Genomic DNA, 15,305 nt, shown 5'->3' on the forward strand with positions numbered 1-15,305 from the left:
TCGGCTTTTTCATCCGTAGTAAAACAAGTACTGTGTTACAGGGGGATACTGGTACTTCGACTACAATTACATCATCCTTGGCAGCTGGTCCAGAGTATGAGGTATGCGTACTTACAGGTCCCTTGAATGAAAGAAAGTACATCTTACATAGGATACTATTGACAGTGACAGGCGTATAAATGTGCAGTGTTTCAAACTTTTATGATATCAGTTCTAATGTTACACTTCCTCTCTAATGCAGAATATATTGCAACATGTTTGGGGGCAACATTACAATCAGTATGTTTTGCACAGTGATCTCTCATCAAGTACACTTGCCATCTCGGATGGCTATCAGGTGAAATTTGAAATGTATATTTTGACTAAATGACATACACTGTTTGCAAGGGTATGTGTGTAAGCGCTTTGTGCGATGAAAGATTTTAATTTCCAATACGATTGACTTTTCTTTTTAAATGAATATTCTGTTTAAGGAATTTACACAAGGTGTGGAATTAGAAGAGGAGGCACATGGATCAGAGGTGAACATAAACTACTATTGGATATAATATGACATCAAATAGCATTTGTAATACATATTTATGTTGTAATTTTTTCAATTCTGTTTGTAGATTTTTAAATATGTTTGTTTGCATGTAAATGAAATGTGCTTGATTTAAACCATATAAAAAAAATATTTCAGCTTGCTGGTGCGGTTGTTAAAGAGAACACCACGGTTTCACAGAAAATCAAGAAAACAAGGGTAACAAACAAAAATTTTGTTTTCTAGAAGTGTTTCAGGCTGGTGTTTTCTTCATAACATGTTTTTGTATTTAAAGCGCTATCTGCTGTAGGTGTGCTATACATTGAACATGTTTTTACAACACATCTCCTAGATGTCACGATTTGGGACTCAATTGTTTCCGTAATGCTCCCTGGACAACACCTATTCATATTATTGTCTTTACTTTTCGTTTGCAAGGCTTTGGAACTTTCGTATTTACTTTTACAAACTACATGTCCCATAATGCACCTTGTGGCAGTTCCCATTTCCTGGCTATTCCTATACAGCAGTTCTAGCACTACAATCCCCAGAAGCCTTAGAGAGCAGTGCAGCTTTCGCTTTCCCAGGACTAGAGAGGGCGGAGGCCAATTACATTCAGGTGTGCTGCTCCAGGTGCTGCTAATTAGCCTGCTTCAGCACAGGGCAGGTCAGTATTTAAGCAGCTGCCTGCAGGAGCACAGGCCTCTTGCATTGAGCTTTCTACCAGCCCTTTGTTGCCCTGTTCCTTGGATATTTGCTGTGTCCTGTGGCTTCCAGTTCCTGCTCTTGTTCCAGAGCCCTGTGCTTCCTGCCTTGCTGCCCTGCTTCTCAGCCCTCTCTCCCCTGCCTTTTGCCTGAACCTCTGCGCCTTCCATACTGCAGCCCTGCTTCCTTGTTTGCAGCCCTCTGTTCCCTGGCTACAGCCCCCTTGCGCTCTTCCTTGTTTGCAGCCCTCTGTTCCCTGGCTACAGCCCCCTTGCTCCCTTTATTTAAAGCCCTCTATTTCCTGGTTACTGCTCCCTTGCTCTCTTCCTTTCCTGCAGCCCTCTGTTCATGATTTCTGTCCTTGTCTTCCTTGAGTCTTCAGTCCTCCCCTTTGGTTATCCACTTCAGTTATACTGTTTCCTTAATTTTCCCCTGCTAGCTTTCTCTTGTCTTTCCAGCCCTGAGTTACTGTTCTTGATTCCCGTGTACAGTTTCCGGTCGCCATTCCCTGCATTTAGATACTAGGTTTTGCCCTTCCTTTCTTCCGGTTCTCTGTTCGGAAACTTGATCTCTTTGACTTCCGTTTCCCTGGATATTTCTGTTCTTGTCTTCACTTGTTTTTTATGTAAGTCCTGTGTACAGAGTTTGACTGTTGGATTCCAGCAGGCAATCTCTGCCCCTTCCCTTGTCGCGTTTCAGTGTTGTACTTCGTGCCATTGTTTACAGTGTACTTGTTCCTGTTTCAGGAAGCAGTCATTGTTCGGTTCCTGCTGGACCTGTACAGGCTTCAGTCTTGTGAGTACTGTTACCTTGTTCGTGCCTTAGGGTTCAGGTACAGACACCCACTGCTGCTGCTCCCAGCCATGAGCATTCAGAGTGGGCCCCTGTAATAGCAATCTGTGCAGAAGGCTGGAGTTTCCCAAGCTCCGTGGAACACTCTTTCCCCATTCTGCGTACACCCCAAGAGGGAACCCAGCGTGTTTGTATCTTTGTATTCCCTGCCTCGCTTTCTTCACAGCCTATGTTGCCTATCCTTTCTTGTCTACATGACTCCTGTAGTCCAGCTTCTTGTGTGCCCTTTCTCCCTTTGGCTTAGTGGGCACGCCTCTACCCTCGGGCCCCTCCTGACACTAGAGGCCCAGAAGGAAAAGAATTATAAAGACACAGATAACAAATGAAACCAAAGATGTCGCTTGCCAAACAGATTTCACCATGGAGCAACTACTATTTGGGGCGCAACGTGTTCTAGTGAATAAGCAGACTCTTGATGTGTATGTCTAATGGCCTGAAACTGAATTGAATGTGACCGTCGAAGCCAGCAAAGTGTCCTTGGACCATTGCTACCATGTGACAACTCGACAAGATGAAACTGAATATATTCCTCGCAGACCACTTGAGACAATCTACATCCGCAAAAAAACATCCACCCAATAAACATTCGATGTTACGGTTTCTCCAATTCGTGTGCATATATCACAAGCTGAACTAACAGAGACTGAAGCTTCAATGCAATTGACAGAGGATTTCGACTACAGTTTGCCTAGTTTTGGCGATTTGTCCACCACAGTGGACTCACAAACCACATTCATCACGGACGATTTGCTAATAAAGAAGCAAAAATACATTGAATTCGACAGCTGCCTGGTAGAGATTATACTGATGCTGAAATGTGTCCATACATTGAGTGGGAAAATATGCGGGAAGCCATTGGTGAATGTGTCTCGTGTATTACAAGGCACTAACCTGAAAATCCAAGCCAGCTGTGTCCACCTCCATGATATATTTTCATGGTCTGCTCAACCACTGCTGGGAAAAGTGCCAGCTGGAAATCTACAGTGTTCAGCAGCTTTACTTTTCAGTGGCTCGACTTTCAGTAAGATGCTCAGTTTCTGTCAATTTGTGGGAGTTCACTTCCTTGCTAAAACCCAGTACTACAAATATCAAAGGGAATTCTTATTCCCCGCTATTAGTCAAGCCTGGAAAATTGAACAGATGTCAATTGCAAGCACATTCTCTGGCAAAACGGTTCAGGCTGGCTGGCGACGGACAGTGTGACAACGAAGTATTTTCAGTAAAGTACTGCACATACCACTTTCAAGATATGAAAACTAGAAAAAATGGTGAGTTCGGAGATCGTGCAGGTGTCCCAATGTACATCCTTTGTGGCCATGGAGAAACATGGTTTCATCAAATTCCTCGAACATCTTCAATCAAGGGGAATGCAAATAGACCTCATAGCCACTGACAGACATGTTTCAATAGCCAAGGCCATGCAAGAGCAGTTTGCAAACATTCACCATCAGTTTGATGTATGGCACGGTGCCAAAGCAGTCAATAAATGAATTCCAGCTGCTAGTAAAAAAAAATGGTTTGGAAAATATTTTACAGTGGTCTCAGTCTTTCAGCAACCATCTTTGGTGGAGCTCCAAAACTTGTGATGGGTCTGTGGAAATTCTACTTGAATAATGGCGCTCATTGATGCAACACTGTTCCAACGTTCACTCATGGACAGAAAGCCAACATTTTCACAAATGTGCCCATGGACCTTTATCGAAGGAGCAGGAACGCAAGAAGAAGTGGTTGGTGCCTTGTTCACCTCCACACAAAGCTCTTGAGAAGATTGTGTATGATAAAACTCTTTCAAGAGACCTAAAGGGACTCACAGAATTCTGTCATACCGGAGATTTGGAGGTGTTCCACAATATGTGCCTAAAGTACAGGCCCAAAGGTTGCATTTCGGCATAGACGATATGCAGGCCCAAACATTACTAGTTGTACTAACGCACAACGAGAACTTAGGGAGAGAACAATCGAGAACTGCCAGAAACATTGGGATGCTTTGTTACACTTTGGCCTTTGCAAAACGAAGCAAACAATGGGTGGCCAAGCCAATATACCAGGAAATGGAATTTGATTTTGTGAAAGAACTCACATTGACTGTGTTGGCCATGCATACTCATGGAATTGATCCTGATTTTGTTCCTAGGGCACATACAATGCCACAAAACATTGCAAACGAGCCCTGTCCACCTAAAGCTGAACTTGTTGAACACTTGACTGCCCGGCCTGAATGATTTGCAGCTGTCACGCCTCTCAAGTCCCCATGCCTCGACTTCAGGGTATGCCAAGAAACACCTGGAGGCTGCCCAGGTGTCTTTCCCAGTGCCACATGGTTCACAGGCATCATCGGACTACATTTCCCAGTAGTCCTAGGCTGATCCAGTCACATGACGCACACACAATGTGCCCTCCACGTCTTCCCGCAGTGTAACATATGAATGAACATCAACCACGGTTTGGGTGCTCCTTAACCGTGCTGGTAACTGCTCCGGTAAAGTTGAGCTTTCTTTTTTCCTGCTGATAATTCTTGTTACCTGACTTCGGATTGCCTTCTACGGACTTTGCTCCTGGATTGCCCTTTTGTTTCCCGACGCTCAGCACCCTCTGATTGTTCCCCCCAGGCTACCAGACCCTTGGTTACGTTTCCGCGACTCTCCGCCTGCCTTGTCCTGCATGACTGATTTGTACTTTGGTACTCTTCTCTGTTCCTGGTGTCAACGCCATGTACTGATGTTGGACACCTTCTGAGAGGCACGCCAACTCCGTGCTGACCATTGTTAATTTTTCTTATCCTCTTTTTCTCCTCTTCACCTCACTGGCTTTTGTACAAGGATGCTCTGCTGTATTCCACCAGGATCTCTACTACTGTTTTCACATTGTTGTTCTTCCTTTGTCTCTTCAAATGGCACACTCGACGCTTTGCTGTATTTCAACACAGGTCACGCTCTGGATTGCTTTCTTTAGTTTCTTTTGGGACGCCTTGCTGTAGCCTCAGGATTTGTTTTGGACTTTATTTAGTTTGCACCCTCGTGCCGTTCGGGTCAGGCTGCATGTGAACAGACATTCTTTTGGGAACTGGGACCTTTCACAATCACTGTTCACTGCAATAAACCACCTTGTGACGCCAAGTAGGTTTCCAACCTTCTCACATCACACAGCAAGTAAGAGTGGGGTTACTGAGGGAGGTTGCGGCTGGGTTTCAGCATATTGTGAATGCTTATTGAACCTGTTTGTATTGTTTTTTTCATTAGCTCTGTTGCTGCTCCTGCCTTTTCACTCAAGCCCCTGGCCTGTCAGGTGATTTATAATCCTGCAGGCTGCGCTCTTGGGGGGAAAGTCCTTTTGTCATCGGCTCTTTTCCGGTCCCCGGACTTCCTCTGAGTGACTTGTCTCTTAGAGGGTGTGGCACTCATACAACACCCTCGGATTTGTGACAGATTAAGGAGCCTTATTCTACACCTGTCTGGTATGGATCCCGGGGCTGACCCGATGGCGGCGCTCATGCAGGCTTTTTCTGCTTTGCGTATCGACATGGCATCCGCCCATGCAACACTGCATCAGTGCATGGACGTGCTACAGAGCTTTGTGCAACCCTTACCCCATGATGAGGAATTCGGTGATGCTGCAGCTGCAGCACCCCCTCCAGTTCAACACGCCCAACCTCCTGCTCCAACACCGGTTGTTCTACCCGGGCCTTTTCCTTTGGATCCTCCTGAACGCTTTACCGGGGAACCCAAAGCATACCAGACTTTTGTGAATCAGTGCCGTCTATACTTTCTTTGTCTCCCTTTGGCGTTTCCGGATGCCACTACTAAAGCGGCATTCGTCTTGTCCCATTTGGGTGGGACCGCAGCAGCTTGGGCCAATCTGTTATTGGAAGCCAACGATCCAGCCCTATACGACATTGATGCCGTAATCCAGGCTATAAATGCCGTCTTTGACACTCGGTGCAAAGCACAGGCCTCTGACCTGGAGTTTTCTCGCCATAAATCAGGGCAAACGGGATCTCCTGGCCTATCTCGCCCGTTTCAACCAGTTGGCGGCCGAGACTACATGGCCTGAACAGAAGAAGGCGGCCGTCTTCTATAAAGGGTTATCGGAGGAGTTGAAAGACACACTGTTAGTGGTGCCAGCTATTCCATCTGGGTTTCCTGGGCTACTGGACTTGGTCTTTCAGGAAGATGCTCGGCTTCGGCAGTGGCGTGGTGAACGTCGGGTTCCCGATGTCCGTTCCTCTAAGGCCAATTCAGTCACTCTGTCCCTGTCAGGAGATGTTGAAGCAATGCAACGCGAGGCCCACTAACTAAGGCTGAGCGTGAGAGACGGATGGCTAACAACCTATGCCTCTATTGCAGCCAATCAGGCCATTTCATACGAGTATGCCCCAAGAGACCTGTTAAGGCTGTGGGAAACGCCAGGACTCATCCTTCAACCGAGCCGTTAGGATGAGTCAGCCAATGGACGGCTCGGGAGGATTTTCCCTTTCCTCACACATTTACCTGTCCATGTGTTTCACAGCCCCAGGCCTTGTGACTTTCTCCAGTCCGGTTATGATAGACTCCGGTGCTAGTGGTAATTACATGGATGTTCAGTTGGCTAAGCGCCATGGATTACCTGTGATTCCTAAATCCAGACCTGAGGAAGTGCATGCCGACCTGAGGAAGTGCATGCCGTAGACGGTTCACGTCTAGTATCAGGGCAAGTAACTAAACAGACTTGTCCTGTTGAGATATCAACCCCTGAAGGAATTTCTGAATGAATTACCTTCGACCTCATTTCGACTCCTCATTTTGGGATAATACTCGGGCTATCTTGGTTACAGACCCACAACCCGTCATTGACTGGGTTAGACAGACTGTCCGTTTTTCTTCTGTTTTTTGTACCAAGCAGTGTCTCCGGACCAGGATGTGGCGGTTCTGTCTCCCTGCCTAGCTATGATGGCTAACGCCGCTTCGATTAGTGCCACTCTGCAAACACCTACCCCGGAGTTACCCCCGGTTTACGGGGAGTACACTGATGTGTTTGATAAAGGACTTTCTGAAAAACTCCCTCCACATCGGAGTTACGACTGCCCTATTGATTTAGTGCCCAGGGCAGCCATTCCCCATGGTCGTATATACTCTTTGACCCAGAAAGAGGAGGACCATCTACGGGAGTATGTGGATAAGGCATTACGCCTGGGACACATCCAACCGTCCCGGTCTCCTGCAGCCTCTACGATATTCTTCGTACCGAAGAAGGAGGGGGATTTGCATCCATGTGTGGATTACAGAGCCTCAAATAAGGTCACGATTAAGAACCAGTATACACTACCTCTCATATCCGAGCTACTCGACAAATTGTCTGAGGGGAGCGTACAATCTTGTATGAATACGGTGAGGGGATGAGTGGAAAACCGCCTTCAAGACCAAATTCGGGCTCTATGAATATTGTGTCATGCCCTTTGGGCATTGCAATGCCCCGGCCACATTTCAGCACTTTGTCAACAACATCTTTCGAGATATGTTAGACTGTTATGTGGTGATATATCTGGATGATATCCTGATCTTTTCAGACTCACTCCAACAACAAGTACAACACGTTTGCTCAGTCGTACAATGACTCAGGGAACACTTTGTTTGCTAAACCTGAAAAATGTGTTTCCATGCACCCTCAGTCGAGTTCTTAGGCTTCCAAATATCCTCAAAAGGCGTACACATGTATTCTTCCAAGGTGCAAGTAGTACTAGACTGGCCCGCCCCGACTTCTGTGAAAGCCCTGCAGTTTTTCTTAGGCTTTTCTAACTTTTACAGGTGCTTTATCGCTTCATTTTCCAAGATTGCGGCAACGTTTACCCGTCTTACCAGTGCCTCTGTCCCTTTCCTTTGGGACTGTAAAGCCCAGTCTGCCTTCCAACCCTTGAGGGAGGTGTTCACCTCCGTTCCTGTCCTGCAGCTCCCGACTCCTTCCGTCCCATTCATAGTGGAAGCAGATGCCTCCGCTATCGCGGTTGGGACTATCCTCTCTCAAACCTGTCCTTCCACACAATGGCTACATCCAGTGGCCTATTATTCTAGGACGTTGTTGCCAGCTGAACGAAATTACACTATCGTGGAGAGAGAACTACTGGGCATCAGAGTGGCATTCAAGGAGTAGAGACACCACCTCCTGGGGGCAAGTCACCCGGTCACGGTTTATACCGATCACCAGAATTTCCAGGCCTTGTCTCACGTCAAATGTACCAACGCCCGACAAATCCATTGGCATTTGTTCTTCACGCTGTTTGATTTCACAGTCACCTACCGTCCTGGCCCTTTGCATGGCAAAGCCAATGCCTTGTCTTGCATTTGTACCGACCTTGGCACTCAAAAACCTGTGACAACAGTCCTACCCTCTGGGTCAGTGGTTTGTGTATGTTCGGTCTCCCCATCGCTTCTGGACAGGTCACGGCAATGGGCTAGGGATCATGCCTCAGTTCTCGATGGTTTGGGTGCCAAACCTATTTCCGGCCTCCCTTATGTGCAAGGGTTGCTATACCTTCCGGATTATCATTCCAGGAGGAAGGCTCTCGAATGGTCTCATGATTCCCGTCTGGCAGCACATCCGGGCCAGGCCTGGACTTACAATCTGCTGCACCGATGGTGTTGGTGGCCTGATATGAAGAAGGATACCAGCCTGTACGTTTCCAGATGTACTATGTGCATTGAGTGTAAAAGACAACTTGGAAAATCTGTGGGTCTTCTGATGAATATGCCTTTGCCTCCGCACCCCTGGTATATGGTCACCCTTGATTTTGTGGTGGAACTCCCTTCAGTCAAAGGCATGTCAGCTATTCTTGTGGTGGTGGACGTGTTCACTAAAATGGCACGTTTTATCCTGTGTCCTGGCATACCTTCAGCAACCCTTTTGGCAGCTTTGTTCTTTAACCATGTGGTGCGGTTCTTTGTCTTCCCACGCTGATGATATCTGACCACGGTTCTCAATTCACGTCGCACTTTTGGCGCGCTCTAACCAATTCTCTGGGCATTGATGCGCGCCTGTCGGCTTATCACTGTCAGATCTCTGTAGAATCCCTGGTGAGAGTTCTGTCCAGCAGTTGAACCCGTCGTGTAGCCGACGAGTTCTTTCTGCCAATGCACCTCTCAGGGATGTAATAACAATCGCCTGAGGAGTTAATTGACCCAAAGATGGATGGACATCACAGGATACTGCTGACCTGTAAAGGAAGGTTGAGATTAGTACCAGCGTGAGCACATAGATAGCTAATAACCAGATTTACAAATGAATACCTTGTTAAGATAACAATATTCCAATACAAGGTCAAGGTTCCTGAGTTGAGTGTGGACGATCCTATAACAATGAATAATAATAGAGGAATTGAGTAAACCAAGAAACTGTATCATGTCAAAATGAGAGAGTGATGAACACAATGCTTACCGTAGGACCAGGGAAGGGATTGCATTGAGATAGAACGTTACCAGTAGAAGGTCCAGCGTTAACAGTAGAAAAGTTCGAGTTCCCATGAAGCAATGATCCACCTGACACCCGCCGGAATGCGGACGCCTAGAAATGTTCCCAGGATAAGTTCCAGTCCAGTGAGGCAACGATCCACCTGACACCTGCCGAAACGCGGACGCCTAACAATTCCAGAAGTCCGGGGATCAGCAGAGTAGTAGACAGCAGGTAAGTTTCTGTGGATGAGATAGAAGATTGAGGCAAGAATAAATGTTCAATGAGTAGAATGGTCGTACGTTCCGAGTCGGTTAACTTGCGGGCAGCAGAAGTAGAGTTCAGCAGCGGAAGCGGGTCGTATGCAGTCCGAGTCGGCAACATGTTTTTCCAGCAGCAGGTAAGGGCAAGACAATGGAGTTCTGCGGGCTGTTTCCGAGTCGGTTTACCTTGCGGGCAGTAGAAGGACAGTTCAGTAGAGGGAGCAAGTCGTATGCGGTCCGAGTCGGCAACAGATTTTCCAGTAGCTGGTAAGGACAAGACAAGGCAGGTCAGTGGGACGTAGCCGGGTCAAAAGTTCAGAGAGTTGTACAAGACAATAATGCATGGGCTGTAGAACTGTTGTAACTTGAGTGTCGTGTAGATATGTGAGACCTCCGTCCCCAAGTGCCGCACAGGGAGAATGACAGATTCACTCCCTATACAACCTTTGAGGCCACAGGTGGAGAAGAATCCGGAACCGCGAAGTACTGGAAGCCCCACGGAAGCTGTGAAGGAAAACAGCGTTAAGTACCAAGCAAGCAGGGTAATGCAAGGGTAACCAAAAAACAGGAAGGATCTTACCAGGAATTGACAGAAGTAGGGATTCCGGGGCTCAAGTAGGCAAAGGTCCCAAATAGGAGACACTTACTGGTAGTCACACCAGACCCCACCTGGGGAAGACCTGCAGGCAGGACTGAACCAGATTGTAGGCAAGGATGGTGATGAGTCGTAGTTCATACAATGCTCCAGATTCTGTGAAGAGGGGTAATCCACAAGAAGTCCGTGACAACAATCCAGGGTCTAGAGCCAAGGGTAGCAGTCCAAGCTGACGGAACCAGGAAGAAGCGGGATCCAAAGAGAAGTCCGTGACAACGATCCGAGGTCAAGAGCCAAGTGTATCAGTCCAAGCCGGTAAAGCACAGATATAACGTAATCCACAAAGAGTTCCTTAGAAGAGTTAGCCGGGTCCAAAATCAATCGTGAAACAAAGTAAGAATCGCAGGCCAGACAGGGTCTCCGAGAAAACCGTTGTGAAGCGCGGTACTGAAGCACTCCACTACTTAAGTACCGTTTGCTTCCTGATCACGTGATCGCGAGTCCGGGTCACGTGATCGCGAGTTCTGGTCACGTGATCGCGAGTTCCAGTCACGTGACTGCTAGTTCCGGTCACGTGATCGGATAGACCCAGCAGCACGATGCAAGGAAGCGATCTTGATCTTCTGATGGCCTAATCTCCACGGCAACTGCCAATGGAGAAACGGTCGCAGTCGTGACTGTGGAGTGGTAGCGTGAAGCTGCTGCTGTAGCTGTGTGCGAGCCGGTCTGGACCGCCAACGTGAGCCCCGGAAGGTAAGTGGGGGGTGTATTCGGGCCGAGGGGAAACTGGGATCACTGGTGGGTCGGATGGAGGGCATGACAGAGCCCCCCCGCAAAGGCCCACGACCGCGTGGGCAGGAAGGATTCTCCCGATGGAACCGAGCAACCAACCGGGGGGCCTGGACATCCGAAGCCGAGACCCAAGACCGCTCCTCCGGACCGTAGCCCAACCAGTCTACCAGGTACTGCAGCTTGCCCCTAAGGAGGCGGGAACCCAGAATACCGGAAACCTCAAAGACATCAGGGGCATCCAGGGACACTGGGCCAACCGGGGAACGGAGGCGGGAGGAGGCAGGACAAGGTTTGAGAAGAGATGTGTGGAAAACAGGGTGAATCCGCCAAGAAGACGGGAGCACAAGGCGGTAGGCCACTGGACTGATGACTCGGGAAACCACATAAGGGCCCACAAAACGAGCCAGAAGTTTTTGACAACCCGCCAAACTGAGATGTCGGGTGGACAGCCAGACCCAGGAACCCACCGCATATAACGGGGCAGAACTACGTTTCGAGTCAGCGAAAGTTTTCATGGATGACTGGGCCTCCTGGAGGTGAACCACGGTCTGGGCATGGATAGAGGACATATCTCTAACACAGGCAGCTGCGGCTGGGTTGACAGAAGAAGAAGAGTCAGGAACGGGGAGAACACGGGGGTGTTGGCCATACAAAGTGAAAAAAGGGGAAGAACCGGTGGCGGAATGTACAGCATTATTGTAGGCGAATTCAGCAAAGTGAACGACCTACAACCAGGTCGCTTGTTGTTGCAGCTTCAAACAACGCAGGTATTGTTCCATGGATTGGTTGGTTCTCTCAGTTTGACCGTCGGTCTCGGGATGGTAAGCCGAGGAAAACCGTACATCAATACCAAGCAACCTGGTCAAGGCACGCCAGAACCAGGATGTAAACTGGGACCCCCTATCAGAAATGAGCACAGAAGGCAGACCAAAGAGACAGAAGACAGATTCAAAGAACAGCTTGGCCAACATAGGGGCAGACGGAATAACCCGGCAGGGAATGAAACGGGCCATTTTGGTGAAAGTATCAACCACCACCCAGATTGTGTCGTAACCCTGGACCCTAGGTAAATCAGTCACAAAATCCATGGTCAATGTGTGCCAGGGCTTGGGTGGTATAGGTAGTGGTTGCAAGAGGCCAAGCGGGCGACCCCTGCGGTGTTTACTTTGAGCACATACTGCGCATGTGTTTACATAGCAGACAACATCACGTTTCATGGATGGCCACCAACACCAGCGTTTCAATAGGTCCAGGGTACGGACCTGGCCTGGATGGCCGTTGAAGGGGGCGTCATGAGACCATTCCAAAGCCAGATTTCTGGTATCAGTGGTGGGTAGAACTAGGCGATTCTGTACATATGGTAGCCCATCACAGTACACTGGCTCCCATTCGGATAGCTGCTCGGGATGCTGCTGGACCCAAGTACGGATTGCGTCCAGCAATGCCAACGGAGGTGTACATGTGCATACAACGTTCTCATGAGACAAGAGAGTGTCGGGAAAGATAGGTAGCGAAACCCCCCCGGGGGAACGAGACAGCGCATCGGCTTTACCGTGCGTCAGACCAGAACGGTGTTTAATTTGAAAGTCGAAGGCTGCAAAAAACAAGTGCCACCTGACCTGCCTGCTGTTCACACATTTCAGGGAGGCCAAGTCCTGTAGATTCCGGTGATCAGTAAACACAGTGATCTTGTGTTTGGCCCCCAACAGATGGTGTCGCCAAGTGCGAAAAGCATCCATCACTGCTAGAAGCTCCTTCTCAGTAACAGTATAGTGGGCTTCTGCAGAGTTGAATTTGCGGGAATGGAAGGCCACAGGGTGTAGGTGTCCAGTAGCGGAGCATACTTGTGACAAAACTGCCCCTAACGCAAAAGAGGAGGCATCCACCTCAACAATGAAAGGTAGGTCAGGATCAAGATGCTGGAGGACAGGGGCGGTGGTGAAGGCGTTTTTTAGATCCTCAAAAGCATGCTGATGTACCTCTAGCCATTTGAAAGGGACATGTGGACTGGTGAGGGAGGTGAGAGGTGATACTATGGAGGAGAAGCCAGAGATAAAACGCTGGTAGAAGTTGGCGAAACCAAGAAACGACTGTAATGCCTTCAGGGTCTGCGGGGTCGGCCATTCTAGGATCGCTCGAACCTTGGAATAATTCATCGCCAAGCCACCAGGTGTGATGTTGAACCCCAGGAACTCGATATTGGTCACATGAAATTGGCATTTCTCAGGTTTCGCATAGAGCGAGTGTTTTTGTAACCGGGACAATACTTCTCGAACATGCTGCACATGTTCTTCTAGGGTATGGGAAAAGATGAGGATATCGTCAAGATATACAACCACGTATATGTCCAATATGTCACAGAACACATCATTCATAAAGTGCTGGAAGGTGGCTGGGGCATTGCATAGTCCGAAAGGCATGACCATATACTCATAAAGGCCGTATTGTGTACAGAATGCGGTCTTCCATTCGTCCCCCTTTCGAATGCGGACAAGGTTGTAGGCACCTCTCAAATCCAACTTGGAGTAGATAGAGGCGTGGGTCAATCGGTCCAATAGCGGAGTGATAAGAGGTATTGGGTACCGATTCTTAATGGTAATGGCATTGAGACGGCGGTAGTCCACACACGGACGTAGATCGCCTTCTTTTTTAGGCACAAAAAAGATCGGGCTGGCAGCTGGAGACGTGGAAGGGCGTATGTGACCCAGGCGCAAAGACTTTTCTATGTACTCTTTGAGGGCTTGGTCTTCGGACTGTGACAGGGAATAGATACGACCCGAGGGTATGGAAGCCCCAGGGGTCAGATCAATCGGGCAATCATAGGGACGGTGTGGAGGTAGGGTTTCAGAAGAGCCTTGATCGAACACTGGAGCATAGTCCTGGTACTCCGCAGGGATGTTTGCGGTGACTAAACCCACTACATGCGGATCAGAGGGAGCACTGTTTTCTGTGATACTGAGTCGGGCAATAGCGCCCAACGCTGATGCAGGCGTGTTCTCTTCTCCATTCATGGGGAGACAAAAATTCTGGCAGAGTTCGGATTCAAAATGCACGTGACCCGAACCCCAATCAATGTGCGGATTGTGATCCCGCAACCATGGCATTCCTAATATAACACCGAACTGGGGCATGGCTATCAAGTCGAAGTGTATGGTTTCCTTGTGGACGGACTGGATCGTCAGTATGAGTGGTGCTGTTTGTTGTCTGATGGGTCCAGACGCGAGTTCTGTCCCATCAACTGCTTGTACCAGTTCGGGTCGATTCTTGTTTACCAAGGGCAGGTTTAAGGCTCGGGCTAAGGTAATATCAATGTAGTTCCCGGAGGCCCCTGAATCAAGAGTGATTACTACGGGATGGATGATGCCAGGGGTGGGCTGCAAAGTGGCTTGTACTTGGATGGGTCTAATTCTGCCAAAAATCGGGACTGGATCCGGGGAGGAACATGAGGAGCTCGACCCTCCCCCCGTGTCTAGGGTCGAGCTGTGTGAAAAACCTGATTCTTGGGTTTCGGTCTCCGGGGACATTCTTTCACGAAATGGCCACCCAACCCGCAGTAGAAACAGGCATTCTCTGCTCTTCTACGTTCCCTTTCCCTAGATGTGATGGGGCTCCTGATACCTCCAATCTGCATAGGTTCCCCGGTGGTGTCTGAGGTGGACGAAGATATGGCAGGGCCTGTGGAATGGGGAAACCCAGCCTCAGCTCTCCGTTCAGAACGCCGTGCGTCTACTTGAAGGGTCACATCCACAAGGGCCGGGAATTGGACGGGCAGGGACGGGACCACAGCTAATGCATCCTTCATGGGATTACTTAATCCTCTGTAGAAGACCACTGCCTTCTTACTTTCTGGCCATGATGTTTCGGGCGCTAGTTGGTTAAATTGAGTGATGTAATCAATGAGGGACCCCCTACCCTGGGTAAGCTCTAGTAACTCTAAATCATGAGACTGCGCCTTGTACCTGGTGTCAAATACTCATGACATCTCTGATACCAGTTGGTCGAAATCATAGAGAGCGGGGTGGTCATTTTCTAATAGGGGATTTGCCCATGCCGCAGCTGTACCCGCTAGGTGTGATAGAGTGAAGGCCGTCTTAGTGGTGGGATCAGGGAAAGCAAGAGGCCGGCATAGAAAGTGTAGTTTGCATTGGTTAAGGAAAGT

This window comes from Ambystoma mexicanum, chromosome 7p (assembly GCF_040938575.1).
Source record: "Ambystoma mexicanum isolate Mex_15411 chromosome 7p, UKY_AmexF1_1, whole genome shotgun sequence".
In the NCBI taxonomy this organism is placed as follows: domain Eukaryota; kingdom Metazoa; phylum Chordata; class Amphibia; order Caudata; family Ambystomatidae; genus Ambystoma; species Ambystoma mexicanum.